Source organism: Sturnira hondurensis, unplaced genomic scaffold (genome assembly GCF_014824575.4).
Source record: "Sturnira hondurensis isolate 20B ecotype Veracruz unplaced genomic scaffold, ASM1482457v3 Scaffold0000880, whole genome shotgun sequence".
NCBI lineage: Eukaryota > Metazoa > Chordata > Mammalia > Chiroptera > Phyllostomidae > Sturnira > Sturnira hondurensis.
The window spans coordinates 12,811,430-12,822,426 of NW_028073511.1; positions in this window are offsets into that span (position 1 = coordinate 12,811,430).

Here is a 10,997-nt window from a genome sequence, read left to right on the forward strand (position 1 = left end):
TAATGTAGAACTATTCAATAGTAAACTCAAACTACGAGTTAGATTAACAGTGCCATGTGCTCTCTTCCTCAGCTGTGTGACTTTATATAACCCCAACATTTGTCAGTCACTGAGTGTGTGGATATAGAAGACGGCTGACATGAACACATAGGTGAAGTCGGGCCATGAAATAACAAGCTAAACAGAGGTGGAGACCTCCTTACCCCACCTACCCACATTCACCTCTCACCTATTGTTCACAGACTCAAAGAACATGAAGTCCCCACTTCCCACTTCGAACCCTGACACACGGAATTACATTCCCATGACTTTTAAATCAAATTCTATGTTTGGAAAACAAACATCAAGTTAATTAAGGAATGATGCTACCGACTGACTTTAGGAGACTTTGGGAACAAATATATTAGACACAAATACCAAGTGAAAATGTGATCTCAACAGTTTTACGTAGTTACCTCTTTGAACATTAACAAAAGTAACTCAAGTGGTCTAGAATTTGTTATAGCTAATTGGGATAGGTTAACATTTTTTTCTAAAAATCAAAACAAACTAAAAAATACTTAAATAAGAAGATTTACAATTTCTAAAATGAAAAACATTATTTTAAGCTTAGTTAACATAGATATCACTCTTTTGTTTTTACATTAAAGAGAGGAATCAAATATCTTGCTGCAGAATAATTACATTGTTTTAAAATTTTTTCTGATATAAATTTTTGCCAAATAAATGAACATTAATATTTCCCTGAAGGATAACAATACATAGAAAAGAAGAAAAGAGTGCTTTTGTAGCCTGTAAGACATAAATAAACTCAGCTTTCCTCTAGGATTAAAAATGTAAATTTGTCAAGACTTTCTTATTTTAAAGCAACTCAGACCAAAGTGCATTCAATTTTCATCATTTCTACCAAAACAAACAAACAAACCCCAACTGAAACAAATGAAATCTGTAAGAATGGGGTGGCCCTTACCACATCCCTTAGATTTGCTGCTGCTCCTCAGGATTTCTGGCTTCCTTACCTTGTGACTTCTTACGGAGATGTAGACAATGCTGTGTTATAAAAACCTCATCTCCGGTTCAAGTCCCAGCAGGTTTTGGTCATTTTCTAGGCAGAAGTTGCTGTTCCCTAATCCAGGTCAAGGTACATTATGCTAATGAGCTCTGGCAATAGTCCAATCAAAATCTAGATGCTCCCAGCTCAGGGTAGGCAAGGCCAAGGGGGGAGCCACTTGACCAACCCAATTCTCAGAATGCCAGCAATGTGATGAATATTCTATGGTGTTCCTCTGAACTTTCCCCTCCTGTATGCGAATAGGGCATTTGAACTAAAACGGACATTGAGAACCTCGAGAGGAAGCACAGATGTTTGCCTTCTGGTAATGTCACAGGTTAGGCCCAAGGCAGAATTTACAGTAGATCCTAATTCTCCCACCATTTAGCCCTGCCTGTGAGCAACACACACTCACAGAGAACAGAGGTTGCTCTGATGGAATTTATTGGAACAGATATCAGGTAGTGAACGGCTTGTAAACCAGAAGCACCAAAACGCTCCCCTATCCCTAACAATGAGTATTCCAACCCCTCTCCCCCAGTACAATTCTCCCTTCCAGAAAAGTCCTCAGTTCAGTAGTCTGGGCACAGCCCAGACCAGTTCAGTTCACCTGCTATTTTCCAGGCAGTCTGTTAGGCTCTGGAGATATAGGGACAATTAAAGCCACTAAGAAGTTCATTCTAAAAGGGCAAAAAAAAAGAAGTTCAGTCTAGTCTAGGCTGAATGGCCCAGGTGGTTGGACTGTTTGCCTGCCAGTCCAACAAAAGGCTGTAGGTTTGGTCCCTGACTTGGGCGCTTGCGGGAGGCAACCGATCAATGTTTCTATCTTGTTTTGAAGTTTCCTTCTCTCTCTCTCCCTTCCTCTCTCTCTAAAATCAATAAATATGTTCTCAGGTGAGTATTTAGGAAAAAAAGAAGCTTAGTCTACCAGTTAGGGACTGGAAATATCTGGGGAGACACCTGATATTGTAAAGTATATCATTGTCTAATCAATATGCTGTATACCTGAAAGTAACATAAAATATTGCATGTAAACTGTAATTGAAAAAAATTAAAAATTAATTGAAAAGTTCAATCTAGGGGAAAAGATGAGAAAAGATACTAAATAAGCCCAAGATAACTTGATGCATAGAATAGAGGCAGCCTAGAAGGAATGTAGAAGGGAAAATGATTAATCTGGAGTCAAGAGGATCAGGCGAAACTTCTTTCACAAAAACCATGCCTGATCAGCCCTTCAAAGGACAAATGGACGTTTGTCAAGGCATCAGGAAGTGGAAGAGTGTGTCCCAGTTTGTGGCAATATCGTGGGAAAAGGTAAAGAGGTATGGAAAGTGTGGTGTGCACAGCAGTGCATGAAGTCGTATCCGCCAGGAAGATGCAGACCATCAGAGAGATATAGGCTGCAGAGGAAAGAATGAGCAGGCCAGGAGGCAAAATACTTGGGAGGCTTCAAGGGTTGTGCTGGGCAGTCCCTGAGAGACCTTCAGCAGTGCTGAGAAAATTTCCCACCAGTCTTTCAGGCCATAAGTGAACTTTATGTTTAGCAATCTCACTCTTTCCGGTCCTGTGTGAGGAACTCCTGTCTCACAGTACACCGATTAAATTCTATTATGTAAACAGTATTCAAAAAGTTTTGCGTAAACTGAATTTCTTCCCCCGTGAGAAATAATGCTCTAGTTTCTAATTATAATTGCTTAAAGGAGATTTATAACTGAAGAAAGTTAGTTTGAAGTCTTCTACAGAGGAAAAACAAATTATTTTGCAGATGAAATGTGCTTACTAGTAGAATATGCAATGAAACACGTCTCACCGGAGTTAAAGATTCCACATGATTTTTGTGTGCTTTGTCTGCCTAACCTGGGTCTTCTCTTTGCAGTCCCTCCCTTGATCAGGGGGTTCTCTCTCCATCCCCCGAATGTACTAGAGCGGGACAAAGCCTAACACGGTGCAACCCAGAAAAAGAGGAATGTCTGAAGTGTCCAGCTCCGGAATCACACAGCAGGGCCTAGAGTGGATCTGAGAGCTGGGAGGCAGTAAACTGATAATGGGCACACCCACCTGTCATGACTACCCACTTGCTTTAGGTCCTCTCTCAATCTCTAGAATGTCTTCTCCCATTTGTACATCCAAACCCTACCCCTTCTGTAGGAAGTCCTCAAACACCACCTCCTTATGAGACCCTCCCAGGCTATTCTACAACACATGATTTCTCACTTCTCTGTTGTTCCAGAACTCTTCACTCTGGAATATATGCTGTCTTACATCAGTTAGAACTAACATTTTTTCTGACTATAAAGTAAGTTTATGATATTTAAAAAGAAGTCATGATCTCACCCCGGCTGCTGTGGCTCCGTGGACTGAGCACCAGCCTGCAAACCAAAGGGTTGCCTGTTGGATTCCCAGGGCACATGCCTGGGTTGTGGGCCAGGCCCCCACTCACGGGTGCTCAAGAGGCAGCCATACACTGCTTGCTGTTTCTCTTCCTCTCTTTCCCCTCTCTAAAAATCAATCAATAAATCTTAAAAATAAAATTAAATTAAAAAGTCATGGTCTTCCTACTATTAACATTTTGAATATGTCCTCTTAGAGTTTTGTTTTCCCCTACATATACCACCAAACAGAGGCATTACTTTGCATAACTATAATATGACTGTACACACTATTGCTTTTAACTGTTTGTAAGTTTTATTCCTGGCTCCCCAGCTAAGCTGATAGTTCCCTCACGGCAAAGTCTGTGATTTTCCACGATCCCCTTCCTCACGGAAGGACCTGCCGGAGTCCCAGCTGCAACATCACAACTATTCTTGTCCCGAGATCTGCTCTGACACAGGAGGGAACTGGGGACTTCTGTCCCCAGTCTGGTTGAGCTGTGACAAGACTGAGCAGATATTCCAACAGATATCAGCACTTCTGTTTTCTTTTAAGGCTAGGCCCTAACATCTTATGCATTTTCTTCAAATTAGATCTCTGTTATTGTAGTTAATAACAACACTAATCACAGCAGCTTTCCTCAATTGAACACTTACAGTGTGTCAAGTGCCGTGATAAACACTTGATCCTTATGGCATCCCTATGAGGTAAACATTATTCTTATTATACCCCATTTCCAAGGCTCAGAGAAATGTCTCATAGCATGTAGGTGGCAGAGCTGGGGCACAACTCAGAGATGAGCATGTCGGCCACCGTCCTGCACAAACTGCCCGATGCAGTTCCGGATCTGGAGCTTTTCCCACTGCCCCTGTGAAAACTGGAGCTCCACATCACTTTTCCCAGTCTCTGTCTCCTTCCTGCAGACAGAAATGCTGCCCCAAAGCCAGGTGGCTGGAGGCCCTTTGCTGGGTGTCTGACCTCAACCACTGAGGCCTGGATTTCTCAATATCTCTGCTCTTACCATTCCCCGTCACTCTGGGAGCTGCCTATTGAGATCATTCTGGCTTCTTTCATCAGTACTGATGCTTCAGGCATTTTAGGAAACATACTTCTTCTGTATGCAGGACTGTCCCAACCACTGCATTCCCGGGGCAATAAATGTCAACAACACGCCCAAGACACAAGGTCGGCCATAACCTCCTACCCCCAGAGAGGGCCACGTGTCCCGAGAGGGCCATGGACAGCGTGGTGTTGAGATCCTTAGTTGGTGGTTCAAGTGAGGAAGTCCTTGGACATCATGGGGCTCCTTAAAAATCCCATGTAATTTAAAATTATTTACTTAAAATTACTTTAAAATTATTTAACTGTGAGACTTGAAATCTGTGTTACCAATGGAAACTATGACTGACACATGTACTGGACAAATAATATCAGAATCACACCATTAATCCACGTGCCAACCCCCCCAAAAAGGAAAAACTGAACTCTCAAATTCACAGTGGTTGATCGTTTCCAATTTCCTAGAAATATTTCACTATCTTTTTTTTTTGCTAAAAAGCAAGAAATTGGGTGTCCCGCAGGTTGATAAGTAACAATGTGAGTAAAATCAGAATTGAGAAAATGATTCTGTTTCTCAAGTAATTTTGCAAATTAGGAAATCAACACCAATTTTTTTTAATTTAAGAACTACAGATCAAATAAAGCTGAATTATGATCTCACCATTTCCATGGGGTGAGAGGTATCACCATTTTTAAGAAAAAAAATTCTGATTATTTTAATACAAATATAGTTTATGGTCACTTTTCATTAAAATATTAAAATGTAAAGTTATTACTATTACTTTAGATGAATTAATAAACATTTCTGAAACTTTTCAGCCCAAATTTCTATTACGGTAAATGTTAATAGACAACCACATAAACAAAGCCGATGAAAGTTCTCGTGACTTTTCGAGAGTGAAAACTGGTCCCCAGACCCAAAGTTTGCCAACCTCTGCAATACAGCACCACGTCGAGGCGCCCCGGGTCCTCAGCGGAAGGCGGTTTCTGGCGATCCTGACCTCTCTGCGTGTAAGCCGCTCCGTCTCCAGGCTTCAGGGACTCATCCCTCAGGACTAGAACGACAGTGGAAGTCGAGGGAAGGGAAGGTGATACAGAAAAAAGATACTTTCAGTAAATCTGCACGTGTCCAAGGCTGATAAGACAAAATACCCTTTGAGGAGGGAGGTCCTGCCCACAGCAAGGCTTCCTGGCACCCAGGACTGGTTCCTGTGGACCCAGCACCCACCACTTCGGCGGCCCGAGTGCTTCTTCGGGATCAGCAGCAGCAGAGCCACCCAGCGAGGGTGGAGGCGCCGGAGAGCCCCTTCGGAGATGGGTGACCAGCACAGCCGAGGTGTCCTCTGCCGTGGACTCTGCAGACTTCAGCAGCTACCAGTCAGCAAAGAGGGCAGAGCAGGAGAGGAAGACGACAGTGACGCCCGCGGGACTGGGAGAGACTCAGTGGCGAGCAAGTCTGAGACGCCCCCTGAAGAGCACAGGACCAGTGATAACGGGCTGGGCGGGGATCCCGTCAGGTGAGTCCAAGGGCCAGGTAATTAGAGCCTGAATGCTTCAGGCCACTGCAGTTTAAACTCCGAAGCTGGGCGAAGTCACAGACTGTAAATATTTCGTATGACTATAAGTATTAAAGAATCCTGAGGAAAATGGTAACAGTCGTTCTTTCTTGATGGGATCATTAATAATGTTCATTTCCTTTTAAATTTATCTATAAGTTTCCAAAGTTTCCATAAGAAGGATGCATCCTTTTTATCACGCAATACTTTTTTTAAAGGTCAGTGATATAAAGTAAAAGCTACTTTATAGCAGCAGTTCAAACTTTTGAATCTCAGGGTAAGTTTTCACGTTCTTAGAAAATAATGAGCGTCTCAAAGAACTTTTGTGTGGTTTGTCGATATTTACCACATTAGAAATTAAAACTGAAAAGTGTTAAACTATTTATTCCCTTAAATGAATAGCAGTAACCCATTACATTTTTAACATAACATTTATGAAAAAATAATTGTATCATCAAAACAACGAGAAGAGTCTCATTTGTTTAGTGATTTGGCAGATCTCTTTAATAATCTAACCGAACAGAAAACACGTGGCAATCTTCCACCTGCTTCCACACTCAATCTGTTACGATACTGTGTGCACACAAGCTCTGGGAACCCCACTGCATACCCCCACTGGTGAGAGATCTACCGTGAAGGGAGGCAGACGATACCTTTGTATTATCGTGACAAATTAGTCTGATCTGGTAAACCACCTGAAAGTGTCTGGGGTACCCCCCCCCCAATTCCCTGGACCACACTTGGAAAACCATTTTCTTTACATTATACAAAATACATTCACAAACAAATCTCATTTGATTCTCACAAAAACACTGTGACTTGGGCATGTTTTTTAACAGACGAGGCATCTGACATTCAGAGAGGTGAACCAGTTCATCCCACATCACATGCTCAGATTCCTGCCTTTAGACTCTGAATCCAGGACTGGAATCCAGGAAACCACCGCGGCAACTCTGTAAAAGCTTTTGAACCACCTACTTTTCCCCAGATAAGCAACAGCCTGGAACATTCAAAGAATTTTTACACGACAATTATAATGGTTCGTATTTTAACTCTTGAATGTGGAGACGAACGGAGACCCAGAGAAGTTACATAAAGCACAGCACAACATAGCCAGAGGGAACACAGGTCCTGGGAGGCAGAAGGCCCGAGTTCTGGATGGCACTTGTCTACTTATTGTGTGACTTGGGACAACTTTCTTTACCTCTTTGGGCACCCGGAATGCCTCACAAATGGAATGATATCTCGCCTGCCTGAAGGTGTGGGCTGGGCCAGATGATTGCCCAAGCTCCCTGGCCAGTGGGAAGCCTGTCACGTACCAGAAACAGCCCAGTCGTTCAGAAGGCCGGGAACCCGATTCAGACCAAGTGGGGTTTCCTTTGGAAACAGAGCTCCTATGATTCTTTCTTTCTCTTTAGCATATTTGGAACTTGCATTTATTGATACCCATTTCCACTGTCTTTTTAAACATTGCCTTCAAACTGTGCTCAGAAAAGTGAGCCTTGAGAACAATTTGTTCTCAGCTCAACATTACAGTGCCATGAGCCCCCCCAAGTGGACAGGACCCTGAGGTTGCGCGGCAGGCACTACAACTCCAAAGGGTCGTGCGTTTTATTTCTGGTGTGCTACTGGATTTACACGTGTACAATGCACTTAAGATGCTTTATTTCCCTCACTTTTTTTATTGTGGTAAAATCTACAAATCGTAAAATTTACCGTTTTTTCACTGTTTTAAGCACACAATCCAGTGGCACTAAGTATGTTCACATTGTTGTGCGATCCTCACCCCTGTCCAACCCCAGTCATTCCGTGCCTGTTGAATGATTCCTTTTTCCTCCCAGGTCCTGGCAACCCCCTTTCTGCTCTGTGTTCCATGTAAGTGGTATTACACAGCACGTTTCCTTTGTGAGTGGCTTATTCCACTCAGTGTGATGTTCTCGAGGGCCATCCATGTTGAAGCAGGTGGCCACATTTCCTTTTGTTTTTTAGGAGGAACAGTGTTCCATTGCACCATGGACCACATTTTGTTTATCCATTCATGTGCCTGTAGACGTTTGGGTTGTTTCCACTGCATTTGAGCTTTTGAAGCCTTCAGTTAAAGATTAGAGGAACTCTACATGGGCAACGAAAAAAAGCAAAATAGAGCTAACGGCAGTAGACATGAATCCAAGAAGGGCACTTATTTATCCCACAACTGAGAAGCAAATTCCAGTGTTAAAGAGAAAGCCAGATTTCTCTACATTGTAAGATCAGGGAATATACTACATTTAACTCCACATTCCATATAACATGTAATAAAATTTCTGGATCATTCCATGCACTTACCTTTGAATACACCAGTGTAGTGTACAATTGATGGAATAATTTGATGTAAATGACCACATTTGATTCTAGAGCAATCTTATGAGATAGAACAAGTATTTGTGCAGTATTATAAATGAAGAAGCTAAGAATCTCAGCCATGAGCTCGTCATCGGACAAAATGGGACTGGGGACACTACCAGGTCTTACAACAGGAACTCCAGCACAGGCCCTCTGCCCACGCCATCTGTCATAGCTGTGAGTGAGCATGTAAGTCACCTCCCACTTGCAACTGCACCGTGAGGCACAGAAATATATGCTCAGTAACATCAAGGTCCTGATGACTTGAAGTGACAGTTTTCCAGGACAGTGAATATTATTTTCACTATGAACATGTGTCCCTGTACGATTAGTCCTGTAAACACATACATTTGGGTAATAGTGAAGTGGTCCCAAGTTCTCTTAGAGAAGTGGTGACAGCGAGAGGACATCAGCAAAAGTGAGAGGGTAAGGTAGGGTTGTACAGGTTGGGTGGGAGGAGCTTTGCTCCCTGATCCGCATCTTCGTTCAGAAAAAGGAAGTATAAAGGTGATTCCATGTGTGATAGTTGGCCCAAGCAGGACCACTTACAGCAAAGTTATGAAATGGTCAAAGTGACTGCCCTGTGAATGCTCCGGCCTGTTTCGGTGTCTTCTCTGCACGCCCTCAGATTGCGGCTTCCCCAGGTCCCTCAGCCTAGGGACTTCGTCCCCTCAAACCACCCCATACGCCCAGCTCTACCCAGCACTGTCTGAGCTCCCTTCCCAGACAATGCCTCATTCTCTGCGTATTTCTCCTCCGTCTCCCATCAAAACTTGCCCATTTAAAACTTCTAGTTAAAAATGGCCAATTGCCCATAGATATGTATTCCCCCTTCTTTCCCAAAGCCACCAGACTGATTGCAAAGAAATTTAAAATGATGTTAGGGCAAAAATTTCCTTAAAAACGGAGACAGAGACAAGGAAGACACAGATTTCAAGGAATTTCTGGAAAACAAAGTAGACATCAGGGGAACCGATTTATGAAGGGAAGAATGTTCCCACGTGGGTGGAGGTAGCTACTGAAAGCCGGCCGGCTCTCAGGCTTAGGCCTGGAGTCCCCGGGGACCAGGAAAAGCCAGGCTCCAGTGAGGCAGAGGCGCTGGCGGGCGTCTGAGTGCTGAGCAGCTGGGTCATTCTCCCACCCACTCCTCGGACAAGGGTCCTCCCAACCAACGGGACAGCTGGTATTCGTACTCGTGGGAAAGGGAATAACCAACACTTTGGATCTGGGGCAATTTGGAATCTGGGGACACAAAGAACAAGGAAAGGTTGGGATGAATGGCAAGCTGAAATGAGCATGACTGATATAAATCTACGAGTTAACTGCGGAGACCTTGGCCCTTTTCTGCACCCTACCCTCAGAAGGTCAGCAATGAGGTTTATGCTTGGACATCACTCTGACTGTAGGAAATAGATGACCTTTCTTTTCTGGTGTGGCTCTGGATTGAGCACTGGCCTACAAACCAAAGGGTCTTCGGTTTGATTCCCAGTCAGGGCACACGACAGGGTTGAGGGCCAGGTTCCCAGTTGAGGGGCACGTGAGAGGCAGCCACACATTGATGCTTCTCTCCCTCTCTTCACCCCTCCCTTCCCCTCTCTCTAAAAATAAATAAATAAGTCCATCTTTAAAAAATTGATCTTACTCTTAAATATGAAAAAACAGTTAAGGATGACTACATAGTTGGAAAAGCCCCCAACATGAAAAAGAGAGAGAAATTTAAAAATCAACCAACAACCCTGGCTGCTGTAGCTCAGCGGATTGAGTGCGGGCCTGCAAACCAGAGGATCAAGGTTCGATTCCCAGTCAGGGCACATGCCAGGGTTGCAGGCCAGTTCCTGGCGGGGAACTTGCGAGAGGCAACCATGCACTGATGTTTCTCTCCTTCTCTTCTTCCTTTCCCCTCTGAAGGTGAATAAATAAAATCTTTAAAAAATACATAAAAATAAAAATCAACCAACAAATTAACCAAGCCTTGGGGGAAGGAGAGTGCAGGAAGGTACTTTAACTATGCCATTGAAGTCCCTGAGGGTGGAATAACCAAGATGCCACAGAAAAAAGAAAAGAATTACCTTAAAAAGGAAAAAAAGGGGCTCTGGGAAATTTAAACGGTTAAAATAACAAATTTATGAAAGCTGGAAAGTTGAGCCCAGACCTGTGTGGCTCAAGTGGTTGGGCTACATTCTGCAAAGTAAAAGGCCATTGGTTGGATTCCCAGTCAGGGTACAGGCCCGGCTTGCCGGTTCGGGCCGGTCAGGATGCATACGAGAAGCAACAGATTGACATTTCTCTCTCACGATGCTTCTCTCCCTCTCTTTCTCCTTCCCTTCCTATCTCTCTCAAAGCAAATAAATAAAATCTTTTTTTTAAAGTAGGAAATTGAAATCAGGAAAACCTACCAATGAGAAAGTTAAACCAAAAGTCAAAGAGAACAAAAACAGGAAAGAGAAGATCAGACTAGAAAGTTCACTCAAATACAATTAAAAGCTGCCAGAAAGAGAACTTCCATTGGAAGTGGAAAAGAGAAAAATCACAAAATGACACAAGAAATTTTCCCAGAATTGAAAGACACGAGACTGCAG